The following is an 8,308-nucleotide window of genomic DNA, read 5'->3' as shown; positions in this document are numbered from 1 at the left end:
ATTGACTAGAACCATCCATGCCTTTGACTAAGTCAGTTAAGTTTTGTAGCCCTAGCATCACCAGACTAATAGCTAAAATCTATTTGTGATTTTATAGTCTAATGTTATCCTTTATGTATGTCTTGCTAAGGATATCTCAGTTCTTTTGGGGTTTCTTGTTCAGGGTTATTGTAGTCTAGGTGGACCAGAGGATCGTGGAACCTGAACTCTGTGTACACTAAGCACATGGAGAGAAGAACAGGGTCCATCTGCATGGACGTCAGCCACCCAGGACACTCCCTGTTTGTCCCCCTGCTGTCAGGGAGGAGGTACAGGGTCATCAGAACACAGACTACCAGGCTGAGGAACCACTTCTTCCCCAGAGCTTTGACCTCCATCACACCACAACATCTCCTCCCTCCTCCACCCCCTGCTCTCAAACAGACTCACTGATGGACAATAATCATTTTAATGTGCAATAACCATTCATACCGAGCATTTTACTGCAGCAGCCACTTCAAAGATGACGTTGCACCTCATTGCACTACTAAACTTACACTTTTTAAAATACTTGTGTGTGTTTTGTACAGCTGTTTGTTGTTTTGTTTTTGGGAGTGCCAATAAAGTTTCATTGCAGAAGTGCATTGACAATAAATATCCTTGATATTGTAGTTAAAGATTTAGTTATCCTGCTTTGGTGTTACCATACTTGGGTTAACTTTGTTATTTTGCCATCCTGTTCTTGTAATTAGTCCGCCTACCCTCTAGAGGCTATCAAGTGCAGTTTTGCGTTGTGTATATTCCTAGCTCTGTTTCAGATTTCCTACTTCTGGTTTCCTGTTGTAGTTCTGTTTCTGGTGCTTGGAAATAAAATCTTGTTAAACTGTTTCACTTCCTCTACCTTCTCATTTCCTGCATTGAGCCTCTGCACCCACCATAACAGTTACATTCATGAAATAAGTGAAAAAGCTCCAACTGGAGAAGAAACCAAACTCTGAACTACAGAAAATCATTTCTGTTTCCTGATTAGAACTGAAATCTGTGTCTGTGTTCCAGCTGAAGGAGTGATGCATGCTGGGACTTACCCTGCTCATCCTGCTCAGGTCGGTGGCAGACATGTTGGTGGAGGTGGACTCACCTGAGTGATGAACAGCTTTTATACATCTGAGCTGAGGCTTTGTGTGGAAGAGCAAAAGTAACAATCGATTAGATTTTGGAGGTGATCCGGATCACCATCTCTCAATTGTACATAGTCCTTCAAAAAATCCTGGATCCAGACAGTGATTCGGATCACCTCCAAAATCTAATCGATTGTTACTCGTGCTCTTCCGGACATCCTGTAAAAAATTTGGTGAAAATCCGTCCATGACTTTTTGAGTTATGCTGTTAACAGACAAACAGACAGACACACACACTCCGATGATTACATAACCTCCTGGTGGAGGTAACCAGTGGGACCAGTTAGAAACCAGTGGGACTGAGTAGAACCAGTTAGAAACCAGTCGGATCCAGTGGGACCAGTATAGAAGCCAGTGGGACCAGTTAGAAACCAGTGGGATCTAATGGGACCAGTATAGAAGCCAGTGGGATCCAGTGGGACCAATTAGAAACCAGTGGGACCAGTTAGAAACCAGTGGGACTAGTTAGAAACCAGTCCTGTGCTGTTTCTGTTCTGTGATGTTTCTAAATTCTGACACTCTTCAAACAGCAGCTGATTTAAAGGTTTCAGGATCAGAGGGTGGATGAAGTTCTGTAATCGGCTGAAACTTTGGATTTAACAGTCAGAAACCCACTGTTTCATTTCATACAGACCTGCTTCACCTCTTTATACACATCACTTATGTCTTATGTTGTGTTTTCTACAACACATATGGATCAGTTTGTCCTGAATCAGTCTGGAGGAGACTGGACTGACCAGGAGGAGAGGCCAGACTGACCTCCAGAGTCCTCTGAACACAGACCAACATCACTTTGTAGTTTTGTTGTTCTTCTGTTCCTGCGCCTCCCCTCTCTGGTCTGTCTCTGCCCTGATTGGCTGCCTCGTCACCTGTGCTCTCTTCAGTCATCATCTCACCTGTTCCACATACACTAATCCCTGAACACAGGTTTTCTTTACAGTCTCATCATGAAGCTCTAAAGCAGGGGTGTCAAGATCCGTTCCTGGAGGGCCACTATCCTGCATGTTTTAGAGGTTCCCTCTTCCAACACACCTGATTCAAATGATCAGGCTCGTTATCAGGCTTCTGCCGAGCTTGATGATAAGCTGATCATTTGAATCAGGTGTGTTGGAAGAGGGAAACATCTAAAACATGCAGGATAGTGGCCCTCCAGGAACTGAGTTTGACACCCCTGCTCTAAAGCCTTTCGTCTTCTGCTGTAGTTTCTTCTTCTGTTGACCTTAGTCTGTTTCCTGGGCATTTCCAGAGTAAGTCTCATTTAAAACCTGTTCCTGCTTTTATTACAGGTCTTTCCAGAGTAAATCTCATCTAAAACCTGGTCCAGGTTTCATTCTGTCCACTGTCTGCTTTGGCACTTAAATCCGGAATCCTGAACTGCGGCAGCCTGGATCGTGCTGCAGCAGTTAGATTTCACTTTAAACGAATGCAAATGTGTTGATAATAGGTGGTTATGAAGCCTCTGTCTGTTCTGATTTAATCCCTTCATCTTAAACTTAGTTTTTTTTATTCCAGAGAGATCTCTGTCTGAAAGTAGAGCTTCTGAATGAGGTCCAGAATGAACTGCATGTGAAGAGCCTCAGAATGATATCTTCCAAACCCAAACCAAATCCAGCTAGATTGCTAAAGCTCCAATGATTTGATGTAAAATTTCAAAATATAGACTAATATTTAATGCAGAAATGAAAGTTTGGAAATATTGGACATTTTTCTTTCTTCTGAAACTCAAACATCACAAAGATTTCATGGGCCGGTGAACTGCACACTCCAGGAGTCATTCAGCAACAAGACAGGAAGAGAATAAAAACAGAAATCTACTTTTGAGAAACTATGAAAAACATACTCTATGTAAGAAGAGAAGTATAAAAAGGACAGTGTAAATAAATCTATAAACATATCCAATAAAGGACAAGAACTGCATCACGTCACCTCATAGGTTCTAAACAAAGAACTTCTAGAACATCAAAAATCTAAAGTATTTCCACTTTCTTTAGAAAATGGAGTTTATAAAAGATATAAAGGTGAAAAACTTTTCATTTGAAGGGCTTAAATTGTTAAAGTTTGTTGTAATGCTCTACAATTTTTCACACATATCTCTACAGATATCTGCAATCAGATAAACTAATGCTGGTTCTGTAGGTTTACACAGATTTATTACTTAAATGACAGATTTCTTCTCCAATCACAGCAGAAACATGGAACGAACGAGGACCAATCTCCTCACATCGCATTTTAGAAGCTTGTTGTTTTTCCATAGCATGAACGCTGCAGCGTTTAGAGAGCATTTATCTGGAGATTAGACCTGCTGAGGAGTTCTCCTAAGAACTCTGAATGTAGTTTGATCTGGGTAATCTCTCTCCCAGTGACACGTTCAGCCTCAGGCTACGTTTGTCTCAGGTGTGCTGTTACCTGCCCAGATGTGTTCATTCCTTCAGAGGCAGCAGCAGCAGCAGGTACGTCCACCTTCCCTCTCTCTGTAGCACATTGACTTTCTGATTTAACAAAAAAAGGCTCCTGGATGAGATGGAAACCAGATCTGATCTGATCAGCTCTGCACCAAATGACATTTAAACCTGTGAGAAGTTTAAAGTGATCAGCTGATATTTCTGTTTAGTTTGAACATGTTTCTACGTTTCATCACTCATTCAGCTGCATGCAGTGAAGCTGTTCCACGTTCAGCTGTTCCATGATCAAGTGTTCCATGTTCAGGTGTTCCACATTCAGCTGTTCCATGTTCAGCTGTTCCATGATCAAGTGTTCCATGTTCAGGTGTTCCATGTTCAGGTGTTCCACATTCAGCTGTTCCATGTTCAGCTGTTCCATGTTCAGCTGTTCCATGTTCAGCTGTTCCGTGTTTAGCTGTTCCACGTTCAGCTGTTCCGTGTTCAGCTGTTCCACGTTCAGCTGTTCCGTGTTCAGCTGTTTTGTGTTTAGCTGTTCCATGTTCAGTTGTTCCACGTTCGGCTGTTCCACGTTCAGCTGTTTCACGTTCAGCTGTTCCGTGTTCAGCTGTTCCGCGTTCAGCTGTTTCGCGTTCAGCTGTTCCGCGTTCAGCTGTTCCGCGTTCAGCTGTTCCGCGTTCAGCTGTTTCATGTTCAGCTGTTCCGCGTTCAGCTGTTCCGCGTTCAGGTGTTCCGCGTTCAGCTGTTCCGCGTTCAGCTGTTCTGCGTTCAGCTGTTCCGCGTTCAGCTGTTTCATGTTCAGCTGTTCCGCGTTCAGCTGTTCCGCGTTCAGCTGTTCCGCGTTCAGCTGTTCCGCGTTCAGCTGTTCCGCGTTCAGGTGTTCCGCGTTCAGCTTTTCCGCGTTCAGGTGTTCCGCGTTCAGCTGTTCCGCGTTCAGCTGTTCCGCGTTCAGCTGTTTCATGTTCAGCTGTTCCGCGTTCAGCTGTTCCGCGTTCAGCTGTTCCGCGTTCAGCTGTTCCGCGTTCAGGTGTTCCGCGTTCAGCTGTTCCGCGTTCAGCTGTTCCGCGTTCAGCTGTTCCGCGTTCAGGTGTTCCGCGTTCAGCTGTTCCACGTTCAGCTGTGCCACGTTCAGGTGTTCCACGTTCAGGTGTTCCACGTTCAGGTGTTATCTCCTTTAACTGCTCACTGCATACAAACCAGTGAAGGAAATGAAAAGACATTTGATCTCCTTAAAGAAAACGTTTTCTTCAGGATGTGATGCTACTTCCATCGTGTTTTGTGCAGAGCATTTTAAAATAGTTCCTAAACAACATCTGAACAGAGAAAGTTTCACTGATCAATTGCATTATTTCTGATTAGAGAAGAAATATATGGATTTTAACTGATTTATAGAAGTCCAAGTACATAAAAAAGAAGTCAAAAGTAAGAATTTGTGCAGGTAATAATCGAACTGATCTCACTGAAGCCCCAGCATTAAATCAGTGAAACCAATAGAAGAGTCTTTAAGGCCATCAGAAAACACCAACACATCAGTCAAGCTGTTAAATAAATCTACACGTGAATGAAATCCTGACAGCAGCAAGCCCTCAACTGGAAGCTATTAAATAGATTTACAAAACCTCTTAATTCCACTTTAAAAGCGTCAGTCGACTTCATGATGGAATAAATCTCCACTGGTTCTGTTGGTCACATTTTGGGGTGAGCAGAAATATCCGTTAACATTTCAGCTGCTGTTAGGATAAAAAACAAGATGTGATCTGACAGAGTCTGAAACACAACGTGGAGATTTATTCACTACAGAACCACAGATGTTCTCTTCATCTTGTCTTGATAACTTTAAACCATGAGTTGTTTAATGAACCACTTTAACTGATGGACATCAAAAACACAGTTGCCAGTATCTGCACTCAACAACACAAGCTGCTCTGAGGATCTGGATTGGAGCAGATATTTACATCCTGAAAATGCTCCATCAGTATCTTACAGTTTTAATATAGTCAGGAGATATTTGAGCCCTGAAGAACATTCATAGCAGGATGCCAGAAACCTGAAAAGGAGGCTTTGATTGTAGAAAAACCTCAACTATGCAGTTAAAGACGGCCTGTCACTGGATAATCTGCACATGTTGGTCTGATGTCTGCGTTCTAACTGCACTTTACACTGAAAAATAAGCACCGTTTTAAGTGGGGGAATGTGTTCTCTTTAAACCAGTTCAGGTGAGAACCATGAACAGACGAACTCCTGATTATTCACACACTGCAATAATTCATTCGCAACCTGCTGTTACAACTGGCAGCTGGTTGGATACAGTGCAGAGAGTAGACATGTTTCAGACACCACGTTCTAGCAGTTCTTTCAAGGTCACAGGCTGCCTGTTTGTCATGTTCTGTGATGAGGTTCCAGTGGTTGTTAATAAGGTTCCAGTAGTTGATGATGAGGTTCTAGTTGTTGATGATGAGGTTCTAGTTGTTGATGATAAGGTTCCAGTAGTTGATGATATGGTTCCAGTGGTTGATGATAAGTTTCCAGTGGTTCATTATGAGACTCTAGTGGTTCATTATGAGGTTCTAGTTGTTGATGATGAGGTTCCAGTTGTTAATGATGAGGTTCCAGTGGTTGATGATGAGGTTTCAGGGGTTCATGATGAGGTTCTAGTGGTTGATGATGAGGTTTCAGTGGTTCATGATGAGGTTCTAGTTGTTGTTGATGAGGTTCCAGTTGTTGATGATGAGGTTCCAGTAGTTGATGATGAGGTTCTAGTTGTTGATGATGAGGTTTCAGTGGTTGATGATGAGGTTCTAGTGGTTCATGATGAGGTTTCAGTGGTTGACGATGAGGTTCCAGTTGTTGATGATGAGGTTCCAGTGGTTGATGATGAGGTTCCAGTGGTTGATGATGAGGTTCCAGTGGTTGATGATGAGGTTTCAGTTGTTGATGATGAGGTTTCAGTTGTTGATGATGAGGTTTCAGTGGTTGATGATGAGGTTTCAGTGGTTGATGATGAGGTTCTAGTGGTTGATGATGAGGTTCTAGTGGTTCATGATGAGGTTCCAGTGGTTCATGATGAGGTTCCAGTTGTTGATGATGAGGTTCCAGTTGTTGATGATGAGGTTCTAGTTGTTGATGATGAGGTTCTAGTTGTTGATGATGAGGTTCTAGTTGTTGATGATAAGGTTCCAGTAGTTGATGATAAGTTTCCAGTGGTTCATGATAAGTTTCCAGTGGTTGATGATGAGGCTCTAGTGGTTCATTATGAGGTTCTAGTTGTTGTTGATGAGGTTCCAGTTGTTGATGATGAGGTTCCAGTGGTTGATGATGAGGTTTCAGTTGTTCATGATGAGGTTCTAATGGTTGATGATGAGGTTTCAGTGGTTGATGATGAGGTTCTAGTGGTTGATGATGAGGTTTCAGTTGTTGATGATGAGATTCCAGTTGTTGATGATAAGGTTCCAGTGGTTGATGATGAGGCTCTAGTGGTTCATTATGAGGTTCCAGTTGTTGATGATGAGGTTCTAGTGGTTCATGATGAGGTTCCAGTGGTTCATGATGAGGTTCCAGTGGTTGATGACGAGGTTCCAGTTGTTGATGATGAGGTTCCAGTGGTTCATGATGAGGTTCTAGTGGTTCATGATGAGGTTCCAGTAGTTGATGATGAGGTTCCAGTGGTTGATGATGAGGTTTCAGTTGTTCATGATGAGGTTCTAATGGTTGATGATGAGGTTTCAGTGGTTGATGATGAGGTTCTAGTGGTTCATTATGAGGTTCCAGTTGTTGATGATGAGGTTCTAGTGGTTCATGATGAGGTTCCAGTGGTTCATGATGAGGTTCCAGTGGTTGATGACGAGGTTCCAGTTGTTGATGATGAGGTTCCAGTGGTTCATGATGAGGTTCTAGTGGTTCATGATGAGGTTCCAGTAGTTGATGATGAGGTTCCAGTGGTTGATGATGAGGTTTCAGTTGTTCATGATGAGGTTCTAATGGTTGATGATGAGGTTTCAGTGGTTCATGATGAGGTTCTAGTGGTTCATGATGAGGTTCCAGTTGTTGATGATGAGGTTCCAGTGGTTGATGATGAGGTTTCAGTTGTTCATGATGAGGTTCTAATGGTTGATGATGAGGTTCCAGTAGTTGATGATGAGGTTCCAGTGGTTGATGATGAGGTTTCAGTGGTTCATGATGAGGTTCTAGTGGTTCATGATGAGGTTCCAGTTGTTGATGATGAGGTTCCAGTGGTTGATGATGAGGTTTCAGTTGTTCATGATGAGGTTCTAATGGTTGATGATGAGGTTCCAGTAGTTGATGATGAGGTTCCAGTGGTTGATGATGAGGTTTCAGTGGTTCATGATGAGGTTCCAGTGGTTCATGATGAGGTTCTAGTGGTTCATGATGAGGTTCCAGTAGTTGATGATGAGGTTTCAGTTGTTCATGATGAGGTTCTAATGGTTGATGATGAGGTTTCAGTGGTTCATGATGAGGTTCTAGTGGTTGATGATGAGGTTCTAGTGGTTGATGATGAGGTTTCAGTTGTTGATGATGAGATTCCAGTTGTTGATGATAAGGTTCCAGTGGTTGATGATGAGGCTCTAGTGGTTCATTATGAGGTTCCAGTTGTTGATGATGAGGTTCTAGTGGTTCATGATGAGGTTCCAGTGGTTCATGATGAGGTTCCAGTGGTTGATGACGAGGTTCCAGTTGTTGATGATGAGGTTCCAGTGGTTCATGATGAGGTTCTAGTGGTTCATGATGAGGTTC

This window comes from Acanthochromis polyacanthus, chromosome 8 (genome assembly GCF_021347895.1).
Source record: "Acanthochromis polyacanthus isolate Apoly-LR-REF ecotype Palm Island chromosome 8, KAUST_Apoly_ChrSc, whole genome shotgun sequence".
NCBI classification, from domain to species: Eukaryota; Metazoa; Chordata; class Actinopteri; family Pomacentridae; genus Acanthochromis; species Acanthochromis polyacanthus.
Note: the sequence above shows the minus strand (reverse complement) of the source record.